This window comes from Saccopteryx bilineata, chromosome 6, assembly GCF_036850765.1.
Source record: "Saccopteryx bilineata isolate mSacBil1 chromosome 6, mSacBil1_pri_phased_curated, whole genome shotgun sequence".
In the NCBI taxonomy this organism is placed as follows: domain Eukaryota; kingdom Metazoa; phylum Chordata; class Mammalia; order Chiroptera; family Emballonuridae; genus Saccopteryx; species Saccopteryx bilineata.
In genome coordinates this window covers 146,518,383-146,536,910 of record NC_089495.1, presented here as the reverse complement: position 1 = coordinate 146,536,910, position 18,528 = coordinate 146,518,383, and positions in this window count along the sequence as shown.

Here is an 18,528-nt window from a genome sequence, read left to right as displayed (position 1 = left end):
TCCAGTGAAGTAGGAATCCAAACATAACTTCATGAGTCTTAGATACTAGCAGCTTCAGAAAAGCTAGGTATTCTTAAAATCAGCAGAAGGTTGCTGGGACACAGAAATCCAGATTCAGGAATTTGCTGTTCATTGTTCCTTCCTACTTTTTACAGCTGCTTGCGTTTGGCCCTTAATCATAGAGGACAGAGGTGTGGCTGTGCAATCAGGATTCGCGTTTCATCTGTGGCTTGGGTAAACTTCCTGATGTAATCATTATATTTCTAATTTCATTGGTCTCCCCACCCCCAGGCAGCTTGTGGAGGAAGGAAAGGTCTCTAAGTTTTCAGTTTTAGAGGTGTGAACTACTTTGGGCCCTGGAAGCACCTGCAGGGTCCAAACAGCTCGATGCTTTCAACGTTTTGATTGGAGCCGTGACATGTTTCACGAGGCTGTATGTTTAACATTGGGGATCCTTTAAAAAAAAACAAACCGAAACATCCCCTCCTCCCCTCTCGTTTTACTAGCTGGGTTTGCCTGTGAACTGCACATGCCCACCCAGGTGCTGGGCGGCCTGTGCAGAGTGGGGTCTTCACTCCCGCCCCCCGGCTGTTGGCGCACAGCAGAGCTGGCCCACCTGCTCCTTCTTCGAGCAGGGCTCCAACATTTTGCAGCTGATGTGTTTAGAGTAAAAATGTTTACAGGCTCAGAGGAACGTTCGCAACATTGCCAACGCTTTTTTATTAAGCCCAAAAATGAAGCTGAATTATAACAGAGCAGATAGAGGCGTGCGCGAGCCTTCCATCCCCACGGTCTTGAGGGCTCAGATCTTTCTGCTTTGCTGTCTTCGTGACTGGAAGCGGGAGCTTAGGTTCCAATGAGGGAAGTTGCTGATGGCACAATTTGATGTTTATTGAGCATCAGAGCCATCTGGTGGGTACAGAGGAAGTTCTTTGGGGGGTTTGGAGGAGAAGAAGGTAGTTACTGATGGGGAGATGAAAAGACTTCTTGGAGGAAGCTTTTGATGAGATTAGGGGGTGTATGTGAGCTCGGCAATCAGCAAAGGGGGTGGTTTGGCTGGAGGACAGGGAGGATGCCTGGTGTGGCCAGGACGCGGAGTAATGGTGGGAGCGAGCGGGACACAGGGTTGAGCTGACGTTGTAGGATCCCGTCTGCAGGACAGGGAGGATGCCTGGTATGGCCGGGACGCGGAGTAATGGTAGTAGCGAGCGGGACACAGGGTTGAGCTGAGGTTGTAGGATCCCGTCTGCAGGACAGGGAGGATGCCTGGTGTGGCCGGGACGCGGAGTAATGGTGGGAGCGAGCGGGACACAGGGTTGAGCTGAGGTTGCAGGAAGATTTACAAATGACGTTTGTAACAGTCACGGAGAGCCTTTAGAATTTTGTGTAAGCATCTACATCTTGAAAGGACAATTTATTGGCTGTCCCTGGATGCGGTTGCCATGTGACTTAGCTATCTGTTGGGACCTGGAATATGAAGGACCCAGGGGTCATGCCGTATGTAGCGTCCAGGGGTCTCTGCTGAGACAGAGTTTGGGTCCAAATGGTCAGCGGAGTCCCCTGCATTGAAGAGTTTCTACAATAACAACACCTGAGTGGTGTTCTTCAATGTGTGACTTTGGACAAGCTCCCAAAAGGATGAGATAGCCAAACTAAGACATTCCTGCGGGTAGTGGATTCCGAGTCATTTAACAATGACGTCGACGTCTTCGTAGTTTCCTCCGATGTGCAGGTACAGGGTGTAACACTGCAGGGGCTGGAAGCCCCCCCCGCCTGGGGAGTCAGGAGGCAGGCTCTCAGCCTGGGCTTGTCGGTGCTTTTCCAGACTTGCCGCATCTTGCAGTGTCAGTCTGCCCACACAACTGGCTGGAGGCGTTCATAGGCTCCTTCTACGTTTCTCTGGGCCTGGCTTTTCCATCATACTTGGGCCAATGCAGGAAGTAGAAGAAAGGCTTATAGGACAGACAGGCAGGCAGGCAGGCAGATGTACCGGCTGTTCGGACACTTGCAGGAGAACCTCGCAGCTTCAACTACCCGAAGGCCTCCTAGAGCCCATGCTCTGGCCCTGGAGGGGTGCCCACTTCTCTGCTGCTGATGGGAAAGCTGACCCCGCTCCTGGTTCTTACACCCAGTGGGCTACTTGGTGTAGAAGTAAGTCGTCGGGCTGCTGGCCCCTCCATTCCTAGGCCGTGGAAACCCTGCAGCTATGCCCTTTACATTCTCACAGCAAAAGCAGTCTTATTACTGATCAATAATCCAAAAATGTAAGGGTTATCTTCTGGATTCCAGGCTCTGTGGAGTAGGTGAACCATGGGTGTCTGGGGATGGTGTCCAGAGCGGAGCTGATTCCAACCTGTGTTTTGTGTAGCAGGGTGAAACCCTGAGATGCATTGTGGTGAAACTGGAAAGGGTTCAGGGCACTGTTTGTCTAGGAAAAATGCCCGTGTGGGATTTTTGTGTTCTAACCTGCTTGTGAACAGTAATACGGGGAAACGCAGCCACTCTCGCCACGACATAATCAACCATGATGGAGTGGAAAGGCCCCTCGAGCAGGGGCCCAGGCTCCTGGGTCCTTGTCCCACTGTCACTCACTGCTCAGTGACCTTGGATGAGTCTCTTTTCATCAACAGGTTGCAGTGTTCACATCCGTAGGAAGAGACAAGCTTTGCGGTCTTCTCCCGCTTTGGGAGGTGGAGTGTTCCCTTAAACTCAGAAACAGCGGGGGACATCTTCAGTGCACCTCCCCCAACCAGAGAGGCTCTGACTTGGAGGTGGTGATTAGACAACCTGGTGTCAAATACTCTGTCGCTTGCCAGGACACATGTAAGAAAATGCATTTCTGCTGCTGGTTCCAGAAAATACGCACTGATCATCCTGTATGTGTAAAGCAATCCAAGCCATTTCTTTCAGAGCTAGAGTGAACTGGTTCTACTCTGTTTTATAAATGAAGGAGAGCAGAGGGAACTCTATTTAACAGGCACACCCAATAATTTAGAACTACATTCCAGTCCTCTAATAGCCATTTAAGGGAAGAAGCTGGGGAACGAGAAGAAAAGCAGAGGGTCATAGGAAGAGGGAGACATCCAGTTCTGTCAACAGACGCCTTCTGAGGACAGAGAAGATGACTTCCACAGAGCAACGTTAGAGTCGTGAGCATGAACACATTCTAGACGACTAGAGACTTTCTTTGAAGACATCACCCCAAGAACTATAGTTTTCTCTTGGACCAGGGCCACCCTCTGTTGGCAGACAATTCTTGATAGAGCAGGACCACTTTAAATTCTGCCTGACGTCCATCAGACTTCCAGCCTGGCCAAGGGGGAGCCATCACAAGTGCTTGTCACCACTGGACAAGTAGCCAAGGCCGAGGGAGCTGGAAGGACATGGCACGAGCACCTTCCCTGAGGAGGTCTAGAGAGCACGACATTAGAAACCGGCCACATCTTACAGTGGTGGAACTGGCAAATGCTACCTGAGTGTTAATATCTCTAGGGATAAATCCTGTTGGTAGGATGTACCCTGATGTCATGTGATGAGGAGGACACTTCACTTTTGTGGTGTTGTTTTCCAAAACCTATAATTCCAGTCTAATCAGGAGGCAAATATCAGATAAACCAAAATTGAGGGGAGCTCTTCAAACTACCTGACCCTGACTCCCAAAACCATCAAGGTCAAAAAGCAAGAAAAGTCTGAGGAGCCACAGGAGCCTACAGAGACATGAGGGTCAAGTACAACATGCTGCTCTGAACTGGATCCTGGATCTGAAAAGAAACAATAGAAAAACTAGTGGGATCTGGAGAAAAGCTGGAGATTTTAGTGACTAGTAACCAACCAGGGGTGGTTTTGTAGTTTGGACACTATGTGGAAATGTAAGATGTTAACAGTTGGGAAAACGGGGTGAATGCTCTGTACTATTATTGCCAGCTTTCTGTAAACTTCAAAATAAAGAGTTTATTAAAAGTAACCCCCCACGAAGTACCTGTTGTGGGTTCTACATTGAGCCTGTCTCCTGCATCTGCCTACCCTTTCTTTTCTTTTTCTTTTTTTTAATTTTTTTTATTTTTCCGAAGCTGGAAACGGGGAGAGATAGTCAGACAGACTCCCGCATGCGCCCGACCGGGATCCACCCGGCACGCCCACCAGGGGGCGATGCTCTGCACCTCCAGGGCGTCGCTCTGTTGCGACCAGAGACACTCTAGCGTCTGGGGCAGAGGCCAAGGAGCCATCCCCAGTACCCAGGCCATCTTTGCTCCAATGGAGCCTTGGCTGCGGGAGGGGAAGAGAGAGACAGAGAGGAAGGAGAGGGGGAGGGGTGGAGAAGCAGATGGGCGCTTCTCCTGTGTGCTCTGGCTGGGAATCGAACCCGGGACTTCTGCACGCCAGGCCGACGCTCTACCACTGAGCCAACCGGCCAGGGCCCTGCCTACCCTTTCTACCTCATATAAGACCCAGGGTGGTCTTTCTTTGGAGAGCTCCATTAGCACAGCTCTTTTGCTTAGAGTGCCAACCCAGTTTGTTCCTGAGATACTCAGCTTCCCTTCTTCTTAGAAAACTGGTGGAAAATGTCTCATTAGAAAACCCTCCTATACAAACCTCATGATTAAATGTTTTACTGAACTGGGTGGAGTGGGCCTAGTATCCATGGATCAGAAACGGAAACCTGGATTTGTCCTGGAAATACTTGGTTGTTGGAACTAAGTGTCCACATGCGTCCATTCATCCTTTCCTGAGACGGAAAGAGAAGAGTTCAGAAGGGACGAGGGACAGACTTTCTAAGACAATCTAAATCTTTGGTGAAGCACACCGCGTGTGCCCAGCCGTTTGGGAGGCAGCTGAAGACTGGCCAAACCTCATGGGGCGGGACAAGTCGTGGCAGCCTATGAGGAGGCTGTGGCGGCCTGGGAGTGTGGTGCACACTGCACAGCCCGGCAGCAGTGGCGCTTTCGGCTGCCTGTGTGTTTCCACGGCAGTTGTTAGGGCTACTCCCCGTCTGCCCTGCCTGTCCGAGGGCCCCACTGCGCTAGGGGGACCAGCTGTCCTAGTCTGCTCAGGACTGAGGGCTTTTCTCTGATGGGAGGCTGTCGCTGTTGAACCCGGAGAGTCCTGTGCTACCTGGGATGGTTTGTCACCCTACCTGCTGCTGATTTGCCTTCGAGCAGTTGTGATTAATGGGTCTCCAGTCCCATTCACTTTATCCATGACTGTCCCTGAGGCTTATTAATTAGTAGGAAAGAAGCTGGAAATTGTAAGGGTGTGGGTCTCTGCTTCTTCTCTGTTTCCTGACCCAAAGACAATTCCTCTGGCAAATGCCTGTAAGCAAACAGGCTCTCAGGTGCACCCGCCAGCTGGCAGTGACCATGAAGCAAGAATAGGTTAATTCCGCGGAGCTAAGTGGCTCCCGCTGTCCAGCAGGGTTTCATTATGTCACATGGAGTGGGGGCTGGGCTCTGGTTGTCAGAGAGGGACACATACCTGCGCTGCTGTCCGGCACAATGACCCATTAATGACCAAGCATCCATCAGTTGGCTGCCTGTCAAGGGCTGTGCCAGGCATTGGGCCAGGGCTGGGTGCAGCTCCAAGTTAGGTCTGGAGGACAATGGCCGTGGGCTCATGTAACCCTAACATTTCGGACAATGTGTTCTGTGCTGCGGGAGGCTGGGGAGGGGCTACTCTCTGGCCCCTCTTCCCATCTACTCCCCAGTTTAATGTTTTCTCTTCTTCCTGATTTTTGTTCATTGAACCATTATGTTCTTAGGCACCCGAGCTAAATCCTGGGTGTTCTCCCTGACTGCTCTCTCCCCCGGGCTCCCGTGTCCGAATGAAGCTCTAGCTGACCAGTTCTCTCACCTCAGATTCTCTCCTCTCTGCCTCCGCTGCCCTCATTCTCACTGAGGTCCAACCAGGGCCACCCCAGAACTTCCCCTGCCTCTGGCTTCCTCCCCTCTATCTGTCCTCTGCCAGGTCGGTCTTCTCGGGGACCATCTTTAGCTTTGCCTTTACTCCTTTATGATCCATAATGCTTCGCTGACGTGCTCCAGGTGAAAGCCAACTCCTGCCCCCTGGGCCTCCCACCCCCGGACCTCCCGTCCCCTGGGCCTCCCCGACTCACAGGATCAGGTGTGTTGCTGGTGGGCTCTCCATGCCGTTAGTGTGACTGGCTGTCCTGCTTCCCCACTCTGGCCCCTAGAAGAATGACCTTTGCTGGGGAAATCAGGCTGCCCTCCCTGCCTCCTTTCCCTAGTGCCCTCCCTGCCTGGTTGGTCCTGACTTCCAGGTTCTTTGGCTCTTCCTTGCATTCCTTCACTTACCTGCTGGTTTACTCGCTGCACAGGGGCTCCTGGGGGGGCAGGGCTGAGCCCAACTCCAGGCACAATGCAGGCCGGGTGCTCAGCTCTGGGCAATGGGTCAATGAGAGAATCAGATCTGATCAGCCCAGTGGCATTTCTCAGAGTCAGCTGGTGTACTGCGCAGGGAGCCCTGCAAGAAGGTTCAGGCTTCTGTCTAGAACCCCCGCCAGTCCTGAGAGCCCGGATTTGGGGTGGGAAGATGCAGGTCTGGTGACCAACTTGGTGGGTTTGGGCTGTGGGCTGGTGGTGGCTCAGGGGACAGCAAGCACCACTGTCTGCCTAAGGGGAGCCCACAAGCACGGCCACAACTCTCGGCAGAATGATTTTATGAGCTGGGAGTAGCCTTACACAGCGGCAGGCCATCATTCAGCCAGAAACAAAACAAAACTAACTGTAACAGAAGCAAACCCTTACCTCTGATAGGAGAACCATTTCCCATCGATGGCAGGTAGAGACAGCCATTTCAGCCCATTGATCGGATGGGGAGACTGAGGCTGCGTGATGTGAAAGAATCATAGGTACACGAGAAGCCCTGCTCTGTCCTCCCTAGAACAGCATGGAGAAACAGTCTGGGGGACGTGGCACCCTGATGAGTACCTTTGGGATTGGGGTGGGATCCATATAGGGGGTGTCTCTCTGCTCCCAGAGGAGACACGTGCACAGGACGAGGAGGAAGAGGGAGGGGTTTCTCCGAGTCTGCTCTGGGGTTCCAGCGCACCGTGCAGCCGGGACTGGAGACATGCCGTCCGTGCAGACCACTCCACCTTGGAGAATCCAGGCACATTCACTGAGCACCTGAGGGCACCAGGGATAACAGTTAGGAACAGGGCCGGGCTGCTGGGTAGAAAGAAAAGTGGATAATTGGTTTAAGGAAATAGGGGTTATTTTTCTCAGCTAAACAAGAAGCCCAGAGGTAGACCCCAGGGCTCTGCAGTGGTCCCCGGCATCCGTGGTGCTCCGGCCTCTCCCGTGCCACGGGGCCCACGCAGGTATGCCTTTCCCTGTGACACTGAAGCTCACAGAATTCATCACCCCCTTTTCTGTGCTTTCATGGCACTTTTGAAAATGATACCTTTATTGCAACTATTTGTCTTGTGTCACAGGTGAGCTTGCCTGCTGCAGTGTCTTCCCGTCAGGCTCAGCCTTGACCTCTTTCGTCTTTTTCCTCTCGGTGACCTTGAGGCCGAGCTCGGGCTGGCACAGAGGAGGTACTCAATAGAAGTTGTGGCCTGTGACAAAATCTAATGGTACTGCCAGGATCTGTTAGCTTTCCCTTCGCCTAGAGTCCCCAAGGCTGCATTGCAGCTGGGAGCTGCTTTGACCAGTCCGTGCTCGGGCCGGAGCCCGGGACTCACTATCACCACAGTGCAGAGCTCTGAGTTGCTAATGGCCTTGAGGCAGGGCCATTAGTAGATGCCCTCGGGGGCAGCATGTGCCCAGCACCAGAGCCTTAATGGCACCATTACGGAGCAGTGTTGCGTTTATTCAGCCTCCGGAACCCACATGCGCCGTTCCCCGTTGCCCTTTGTGTGAACCTGGCACAGTATTTTAGTGTGTCCTATAGAATAATATTGAGAGAATGAACAAATCAGTGGCAGAACCTTCTGAGATTTGCCTAATTGCAACTCAAATTGTTCCCATATTGGAAATTACATGGCTAAGATGCCTTTTGGGGAACCGAATATTAGGAGCCCAGGAAGGTCAGCCAACAATGAGTTGCTGGGGTTTTTTTTCTCCCTCCATGAACTCTTACCGAAACATTTTCCTGCAATGAGACATGTATAGGTTGACTCAAAACAGATTTCACAATCACTTTATCCAATTTTGGATGATTTAATTCGGCAATTCACGTAACCCTCTTTAATCAGCCTCATGTCCAGAGGTGGTTGTGGACTCAGGGACTGTGACGTAGATGTCACTCAAGGCAGCACTCCTAAATGCAGAGGCTGTGGTCAGTCCCTGCATGGCTCTGGGACCTGGGGTCGTTTGTGGGACTCACAGGGGTCCTGGATACCTGCAAGGGTCCAAGCGGAGCAGGAGACCTGTGATCCTTGTTCCTGGGTGTGCAAACGCTTCCTGCCCAAAGAGGAATTATGTCCAGGGATGATGGAAGCAAAAGTGATTTGTGTGCTAACATTGCTCCAGTTTTGACACTGGTGTGAAGGATGTGGAGGATTTAGGATTTTTCACTCTGATACTAAGTAACAATCTATCGGCTACCTGCCTAGCTCAGAGTCCTTAGGTGAAGTGTAATTTCCATCCCTTCTCTCTTTATGGCAGTGGGGGAACCATCTCCCTGGAGTTAGATGAGAAGGAAGTCCAGCTGGTGGCATCTATTGATACATTGTCACCTCTCAGAGGTTGAGGAAGACTCAAAGGATCTCACTGGGAGTCTTGATTTGTCTTGGCCCTCAAACTATTGCAAGTCCTTAGTTGCTGATTCTCACTCATCCTGTGAGAGGCGCTGGGGGAGATTATCCCCATTTTACAGATGGGGCAACTGAGAGGCCTGAAGCATTCAAGTGATTTGTCCAAGGTCATTCAAGGAGTTAATAGCAGAGCCTGGTTAGAGCAGGTCTCCTGCTCCTGGTCCGGGGTTGTTGTTGTTATTTGTTCTTTGTTGACGAACCTGCCTCTTGTTCACTGGGATAAAAACTGTTGAGCTGTTGAGGCTGCGCCCACTCTGGAGCGTGAAGCATAAACACAGGTTGCAAGGCGCCATCTGCGTATCGCCTGCAAGATCTGCCGTGCTCAGACAGCTTGTTCTTAGGTGCTTCCTCAATTACCCAGAGTGTGGTCGTTTTTCCAGGTGCCCTGCATGTATCATTTATAGAGAGCAGCAGAGTCAGTACTGAGATTTCATAGGAAAAGGAAAATCAGTGTTGCCTGGATGGCAGTGGGGTGTGCATGTGTGTACGTGTGCATGTGTGTGCACACGCATGGAAGGCAGTGGTCAGGGAAGTCTTCCTGGGAGGCCAGCGGCCAGAGCTGTGCCATACCCCATAGCGGGGCTGCTTTCGGCAGGGGCAGGTAGAACACTCCAGGCGGGGTTGTGGGTGGGAGGAAGGTGTGAGGAGCAAAGAAGATCACCTTTGGTCGGCACGAGGAGCCATGTCCGAAGACTAAGTCGGAGCAGGGAGCCGCTGCTGCCCAGACGGAGCCTTCTTCAGGTCCTTGGCTCCACATTTGAGCACCAGAGCCAGGCCTCTTGGCAAATACTCTTCCCCCAAACGCTACCTCCTCAGAGACAGCAACCTGACCCCAGATGTCTGCTGAAATAAGGAGATAAGAGAAGAACAAACAGGACAGATGCTGGTACCAGTCTTGGAGAATAGGAATGACAAGGAGCTGTGGGGCAGGAGCAGGAGAAATGCTACTGCAATTAGAGTAAGAATGATATGTCCTGTAAAAGAGAGACGCAGTGGAGACATGCGGTGTGCGTGTGCATGTTTACTCCCAGGGATGAGAATTCAGGATGTGTGTGTTCAACAGAAGTTCCCGAGGCTCCAAATGACCCTCAGGGAGTAGTCTGCCTGTGGCAGTCCCGGATGAACACTTGCTTTGTGCTGCAGGTGCCGAGTTTGTGGCACTGTGGGCTTGCTATACCCTGGGAGGGGGACGAGGAGGAAGGGACAGCCTGTCACACGGAAGCCAGCAGTCTGGATGGTAAGGTCAAACCTGCCAACATGGGGAGTTTGAAGGTCACACCATTAATTTCCATGACTCTCAGTTCTTATATCAGAATCCTGCAGGGTACATCTTGATTTATCAGAATGTTCCTGTGGTCCACCTGGCTATTTTCCAAGCCTTCTCTCCATGGCTCTTAAGGAGGAGGGAAGCGCTGAGACAGTCTGTGTTCTCATTTAGATATTTCCTCAGTAAACACGCGGTAAATATGACCATGTGCCGGGCCAGTCAGAAGCCTCCACTTTGGGTATATGCTGTGTGGCACGTGTGGCAAGGACAACCCCAATGAGCAGTAACAGAGTGTGATGGTGTAGGGGACAGTGGGAACACCCGATAGGACACTTAACTATTGATCTAGGAGGCCACAAAGCGTGTTGTGTCTCTAGGATCCAGGATAAGAGGCAGGGCCAAGTGTCTGTGGCACTGGGACAACAGACGCCTAAGCACCCAGACAGGGAAGCGACAAGTTGTCTCCGCGCTGGAGCCCTCGGTGCCAGGGAGAGCGTGGTGTCCAGGGCTGCATGTTGGTGTCCCCAAAATTTGCTTGCTGAAGCCCAAAGGGCTGGAATGAGGGTGTGGGACCCTTTGGTTAGGGTTCAATGAGGTCATGAGGGTGAGGCCTTCATGAGGGGAGTGTGGCTTAGGAGATAGTACTTACGAGTGGCTTGCCTATGCTCCGCAGTGAGGGGCCAGGGCTCTAGCCTACACAGGCCTCTGGAGACCCTTCTGTGCCCTGTGGTGGAGCTGGCAGCCGGGGACCTCCACCCCAATTCCTCCCAACTGGCTGCCAGGCACTGTGTTCCCTGAATGACTCAGAGGCCAAGGATTCTAGAGAAATAGCTTGGCCTGGGCTCATCTGCTTTCTAATGGCATTTCTTGCCTTTGGGTCAGGAAGATAAGGCTACAGGAGACTGATCTGGGCCTTCAGAAGGGGCAGCCCATCACCCACACTTTTTCTTTCTCTGGGAACTGGAGATCAGCTCCCCAATCTGTGCATGCAAACTCATATTAAGACCAATAATCTCAATTCACTGCCCCCCCCACCCCCGCATCTGTTTATAAGGTTTTAACTCCCTTGCAAATTCCCACTGAATATTTCTGCATCCCCAGCATGTCTGGTGAGCGCTCCTAAGCGTGCCTGGCTGCTACACTGTGTTTCTGCTGCTTCCAGGACCTGCTTGCTGCTCGTCTCGCTGAGTTCCCCTCTCACATGGGGCCCTGGTGTGCTGCTGGAGCATGGCTTCTGAGGGCTGTCATCTGCTGTGGGTCACTACTGTCCTCCTGCTGCCCTGCTCCCTCCTGCCAGGAACTGTGGTCCCAACAGCTACGGCACTGCTGTGCAGGGTCCCACACAGTACTGACACTGAGCACCGCTCTGTGACCCTATCAGCTACCAGCCTGCCTTAAAGGTCTAAAGGCTATAGACATGAATCCATATAACTGGGCAGAAGAGAGATCTTAGGGGCAGAACCAGGTGCCTTCAGAACCCTCCTTAAATAAGGTGCAGAAACCTTACATCCCGGTCTGCAATGCCAAGATCTGCCTTTTCTCTCTGAAGGCTGTTCTTTATGCAGTTAGGTTTCTGGGAATTTAGCTCCAAGTATGTCTGGATCCCCATGTCGGCTTGACCTAGGACCCACAATATTCATTGCTGTGGTCTGGGAGGAACTGACCTCAGGGGTCCTGGGACATGGGGAAGCTGGCCCTGCCCACCCTCTGTCTGGGGGAAGACAACACGTAATGAGGGAAACATTGGTTCCTCTGCAAACCTCTCTGTGCTTGGACCACGCTGCTGGAAATGACCCTAGGAACAATTCCACGATTCTGGTTTCTTCTTTTTGCAAATCTGTGTTTTACATTTTTGCGTGCCCAGTCATCTTCTGGCTTACTGATAGGCTTTCTCACCTGGATACACAAGATGCAGGAAAATCAAATATTCCAAAGTTCAGGTTGGAATGCCCCTGGGAATCCACAGGGTTCCAAGGACACGTCATGGATTTTTGTCCTAAGTAGATTACAGCTGTAGAGACATCCAAATTGTCCCTGGAACTTGAGCTATAAACATTTCTGAGCAAGACGCATACAGCTCAGCATCTGTAGGGGAGCCCAGTACTGGAGTCATGACTGGCAGAAAGCTTTGGGCTGGTGGGAGTCTTGGCATCTGGCTCCTCTGGTCAAACAGGGGGCCCTGATTCTGTAGTTGATTCAATGGGCAGATGGTTTGGCATTGACAGGTGCACAGTCATGCCTGAGAGCGAATCACCTGCCACGGCTGGCACCTCTTCCCTAAGTCCTTTCCACGGGCTGGAGGCACCTTCGCTTGGCTTGCTTTCTTTGGCAAAGTTAATGTACGTGGAAGAGTCAAGGGCTGTTATCTTGCCAGGGGAGAGCCAAGAGTTTTCTCTCCGTTTCCAGCCCATGAGGGAGGCATCGCTCCCATGCTATTGAAATCATTCTGGGCTGTGGCTACTAATTCAATTCAGTATGCATGGAACTCTCTCCTTGATGACAGACACCAAGCAAGATGATGGGGAAACAGAGGTGGTTCAGGCAGAATTCCTGCTCTCAAGATCCTCTCGGTCAGAACACAAAGTAGAAAATCATTTAGCAGTATGGTGGAAAGAGTTTATCCACTTTTGTTGAACCACAAACCTTTTGAGGTTCCAATGAAAGTAGTGGACCCACTTATAAAAGTGTACAAATACTCCCTTATTCTGTATTTTCTGTACCAGTGCAGGAAATCCCTAAAGTCAAGACAGTGAAGAGGAGGTGAGGAAGGAAGACTGAATCATCTAATCTGATGACCAGATGGGAAGTGGTGCATTAACACAGAAGACACACAGACTCCCCTCCCCACTGAGTGACCAGGAGAGAGAATATAGTAACAGACAGTCCAGTGGGACAAGGCAGGGATGAGGCAGGGGACCTGGGAATCATGGAAGGGGAGACAGATGAAGGGCACCTCTATCTCCAGGTAGAGGTGGCTGTGGCCCCAGTGCATGGCCTATGATGGTCATGCTTAGCCTTGGGGACATGGTTTTATCTCTGATGTGCAGGCTGGCCTTGGCTATAGCCAAACACCAACCAGGCTGGTGTCAGGAAACAAACCTGTCTATGGCATCCTGCTGAGGCCACAGTTTCACCTGGAATAGTGTGTTAAGTTCTGTACGTTGAACCACAGGCTGCTGGGGTGCAGAGAATTAGCTGGGGAACTTGTCTAACTTACCATGCCCAGGCCACCTAGGATCTGGTGATTGGCATTGCCTGGAAATGGGGTTATACTTATAAAAATTTCCCAAGTTGATTCTGATGCATGCTTAAGAACCACCAATTTAGATCATTCTCCAGCTTTTTTTACTAAAGAAATGGGGTCTCAGCAGGTGGCAGGACTCGGCCCAGCATTCCCAGATCCTGAACCAACACTGCTGTCATTCCCCAAGTTCTTCATCCAGGGGTTAGCCATGGTTCCAGGCTCCACTAACCAGACTCAACCAGCAGACAGTTACATAGTTACATAGCTAGAATCTTCCAACCTGTTTTCTTCTTCCCTAGAAGAGTCAAGGGATATGTGTCCTCCATCCCAGAAGGGTATGATAGGAAAACAGTGCATAGAAGTTTTCACGATGGTCATACCAGGAAGTAGAGACTGAGTTGGCTCTTTTTCATGGCTTCTAGAAGACACTTGGGTCCCGTCATAGCTCACGGCCTTCAAATTTATCCCTGACAGCATTACTAGAGTCCATCTGTTCTGACCTGGACCCTGGCAGCCTTGGGTCCCAGAGGGACCAGTATCTAGAGCAGGGGTCAGGAAGCTTTTTGGCTGAGAGAGCCATGAATGCCACATATTTTAAAATGTAATTCCATGAGAGCCATACAACAACCTGTGTATGTTACGCATTATCCAATAAGAATTTGGTGTTGTCCCGGAGGACAGCTGTGATTGGCTCCAGCCACCCGCAACCATGAACATGAGCGGTGGGAAATAAATGGATTGTTATACATGAGAATGTTTTATATTTTTAACGTTATTATTATTTTTTTATTAAAGGTTTGTCTGCGAGCCAGATGTAGCCATCAAAAGAGCCACATCTGGCTCGCAAGCCATAGGTTCCCGACCCCTGATCTAGAGGGACCCTTTCTTTCCTGCTCATGGTTTAGTTTGGCCATGACACTGGGGCTGCTGATGCCCAGCTAGGCTCTTCTGGGGTTGGGGCTGCTGGATACAGGACTCTTGGCCCTGAGCTGAGGCTGTTTGGTCCAGGTGACACTCGGGGCCTGCTTTGGCTAGTCCTCCCATGGGGTTTTTCAAGGCTGACTCAGTGCACATTGGCTCGGGCCAGCCACCCGGCCCTCAGGGTCAGCCTGCAGCACATACCCTTTTATCAGCATTCTGAATGGGAGGGCTGCTCAGTGTGGGACAATCAGTGACATTTACGGATGGATTTTGCGTCTTCTGCAACTTTCCATTCCTATACGGGAAGGGAGAAGTTAGGTTATAAAATTGTGTACATGCACGATTATATGGAAAAACCAATGAGGCATCTCTTAGTTGGGGAAGAGGTATCTCCAAGTGGGAGGAGGACAGGGCTCCAGAGGAGGGGGATTCTGGAGAGTGGGAGGGGGCATTTCGGGCAATGAGATCACAGATGCTTCCCTGCAGGTGTGAGAAGAGAGAGCTTGTGCTGGAGGAGGGCCACACCTGCAGATCCCTTGTTCTGTGTGGGTTTGGACAGCAGCGGTCAGTGTCTGGTTGAGGACCGCTGGAACAGTCCTGATGTGGTACGGCTGGCTGGGTAGGTGAGGCAGAAAGGCTCAGGCAAATGACAGATGGGCCGAGGATCCAGTCCAATAATTATATCAACCCTGATACAGGGAAGTGACCAGACCGGTTTAGTGCAGCCAGACACATGGGTCGGCATGAGACGGTGGGATGGGGACCCGCAGGGATGCAGAGGGGACACAGGAGACCAAGGACGGCAGAGGGGGGACAGAAGGAAAGCAGAGGGCCAGGCCTGGGCAGACCCAGAGGTGGTGGCCCGTCCTGCCTGGCCTTGGCCTTCACTGTGCCCTAGGGAAGAGGAATTGGTGATTCATACCAGAGCCACCTGGGATTGCAGAATGCCCTTATAGATTTCACAGTTACAGTTTTCACTAGAGGTCCAAGGTTGTGGTCATTTATAACGCTCCGAGACAAGAGTTTGAATGAGACTCACTGCAAAGCTGGAGTGGACCTTGAGCCACATCATCTGTGTAGTCAGACAGCTGAGCTGGCTGCCCACACCCATGTCTCCGGGCTGTGTGTCCTCTGTGCTCTCAACACTGTGGCTTTTGAGGAGAAGTGTGTGTGTGTGTGTGTGTGTGTGTGTGTGTGTGAGAGAGAGAGAGAGAGAGAGAGAGAGAGAGAGATGAAACAGAGAGAGACAAGACAGAGAACAATCACTCACATTACATTCTAAGTGAATGGCCCCTCCTGGAATTGTACACTGTAAAATCTGCACAACTAGACAATCAGCTCTGACTTAGCTAGAAAAATAGAATTTTGAAAACATTGAAAGTAGACTATCGAGCGTAGCACTGGCTCAGCTGTGATGTGGAAGAGTCCACCACATACTTTATCTGGACAAATGAAAAAGGAATTTGGGAGGCTCTTGCAAATTATTCTCCACCTGTCTCTTATCAAGTGAGAGAGAGAAGGCCAGAGGAAGTCTGAACGACTGTTAACCAGGGTGGGCAGAGAGGGCACAGAAAATATGAGCTCCCCTCGGAAAGGTAATGCCGGGGAAGGATGGGAGCTTGTTCAAATATATCACACTTGGGGGGTTGTGACTTGCTGTAGGTTTTTGGGAACGGATTGTAATGGTATTTATAAAGTCCTACTGTATATGATGTGTGCGCATGTGAAAAATTTCACTTGGTCTCACATTGTCTGTAGCAGTCTTTTACTCCACGTGCGTCAATGTTACATGCTGACCTTAGAAATGATTTCCGATTTAAAGTGCAGCTTTGCTGTCGCCTTCAGACTTCTCCACAACTAATCTATTGCCATGCGTCAAGATTCTAGTTAGAAGCTTGGTGCAGAGACAACAGCAGGGACGCTTTGAGAAGCAGTTGCTCGCTATACAACTTGCAATTACCTTTAGGAAAGTGATGGTAGATGACATTGGGAATACGAGCATCGAAACAGTATCAGGCTTCAGCAAACACAGATATCTTGACATTCATTTAAGTTTCCTTTAATTCCCTTCAGCAATGTTTTGTGGCTTTCTGTGTGCAAGTCTTTTACCTCCCTTGTTAAATTTGTTCCCACACATTTTATTCTTTTGGATGCTAATGTAAATGCAATTGTTTTTTAATTTTCTTTTCGGATTGCTCATTGCTGGTGTATCCAAGCACAACTGATTTCTTTGCTGGTTGATCTTGTCCCTGCACCTGAATTTGTGTATTCGCTCTAGTAGCTTTCTGTGTGTGAAATCTTTGGAGATGGTCTATATACAAGGTCATGTCATCTGTGATTAAAGATAGAGTTATTTCTTTTTTCTCAGTTCGATGACTTTTGTCTATTTTTATTGCCTAATTGCTCTAGATAGAATGTCCATCAAGTACAAAAATAGAACATGTTAAGCCTCTGGAATACATGAAGGGCATTGCTGAGAACTCACTGCTAACGCTATGCTCAATGAGAGAGGGCTGGAAGCGCCTCCGCTTTAACTAGTAGAAGAAAAGGACGCCCATTCTCCCCACTGCTAGCCAACACCTTTTCATATACCTGTCTGTCACTGTATGTCTTCTTTCAGAAATGTCTACTCAGGTCTTTTTGCCCATTCTTAAATTAGTTTGTTATTTTTTTTTTTCTGTTGAGTTATGAGTTCATTATATAGTTTGGATATTAATCTCTTATCTGATAAATAGTTTGTAAATATTTTTTTCTCATTTCATAAAATGCCTTTAAATTTTGTGGATGGTTTGTTTCCTTTGCTGTGCAGAAACTTTTTTTTGACAGAGACAGAGGAAGAGAGAGAGTCAGAGAGAGGGACAGATAGGGACAGACAGGCAGGAAGAGAGAGAGATGAGAAGCGTCAATTCTTCGTTGCGGCACCTTAGTTGTTCATTGATTGCTTTCTCATATGTGCCCTGACCAGGGGGCTATAGCAGAGCAAGTGACCCCTTGCTCGAGCCAGTGACTCTGTGCTCAAGCCAGTGACCTCGGGGTTTTGAACCTGGGTCCTCTACGTCCCAGTCTGACACTCTATCCACTGCACCACTGCCTGGTCAGGTGCTGGGCAGAAACTCTTTATTTGATGTAGTCCCACTTGCTTGTTTTGCTCACGTTGCCTTTGCTTTTGGTGTTGGAGCCAAAAAATCATTTCCAAGACCAATGTCAAGGAGAGTTTCCCCTATGTTTGCTTCTAGGAGTTTTATCATTTTCAGGCCTTAAGCTTTCCATCTATTTTGAGTTGATTTGTGTGTAGGGTATAAGATAAGGGTTTTCCTATCATTTTAAGTCTTTTACTTGATTCAGTGTTTGCTTGATTGCTGTCATGCTTTGATTAATATTCTGAGTCTGACGAAGGTGGTTCTGAGGCTCTTTAGTGTTTGTGTGGAGGGACAGGCATCTGGAGCAGCTCGCTGCCATTTTGCTGACGTCACTCACCCCTTTCTGTATGAAGCTGCTTCGAACCCAGCTAGGAAGCATCTTTGCCTCCCTCTGATCCCCTAGTGAGCGCCCTTTCTATTTTTGAAGGGCTCCCAGTTTGTTTTATAAACAAATTACATTTCCATTATCTATAGTAGAATGTCAATGACTTTAGAGATAGATCTCATTTTTAAAAGAGCCTTCCACTTAAACTTGTTCATGGGTGACATCTGTAAATGTTGGCCAGTTAAATGAACCCTTCTCCTTATCCTAGGCCTTGGCCTTCCCCTGCTGCCTGGCAGTGCCTGGCGTAGTCCCCGTAATGGCCTTGACAAGCTTTCCTGCAGTGATGATGGGCTGGGGGAAGGGATCCATTGGTCTTGTCTCAGAGGAGAAGACAGGACCAGGGTCACCGGGGAGCTTTGTGATGGCTTCCTTGTCTCTCTCTGGATGCTCTTGTGTTTCTCTCTGCTGAGCCTTTCTTTCCAGAGAAAGTGTGACTCAGAAGATGGCTGGGTGCTGGGCTCTGGCTGGGCCCAAGGCCCTACACATCCACAGCAATCCTAGCAGCCCTCATGCTGGCTTGGTGTCTGCGCCAACAAGTGTGTTTAATGAATAAAAAGCATAATGACTTTAATTAGGTTTTAGTGTAAATAATGAACACAATTACAGAGCAGGCCCTTTGTCACCCTCATGGAATTTATGGTTGTTTGAAAAGTCAACACCCACTTTTAGCTGCTCTCGTCCTTATTTCTTGGTCAACCCAGTAACCCCATTAATCAATAGGGTTGGTTCTGATGCCAAGTGGAAAGTCTGAGCTGGTTTTCTTAACTTGGAGAGAAAATTTACCCTCCTCACCTC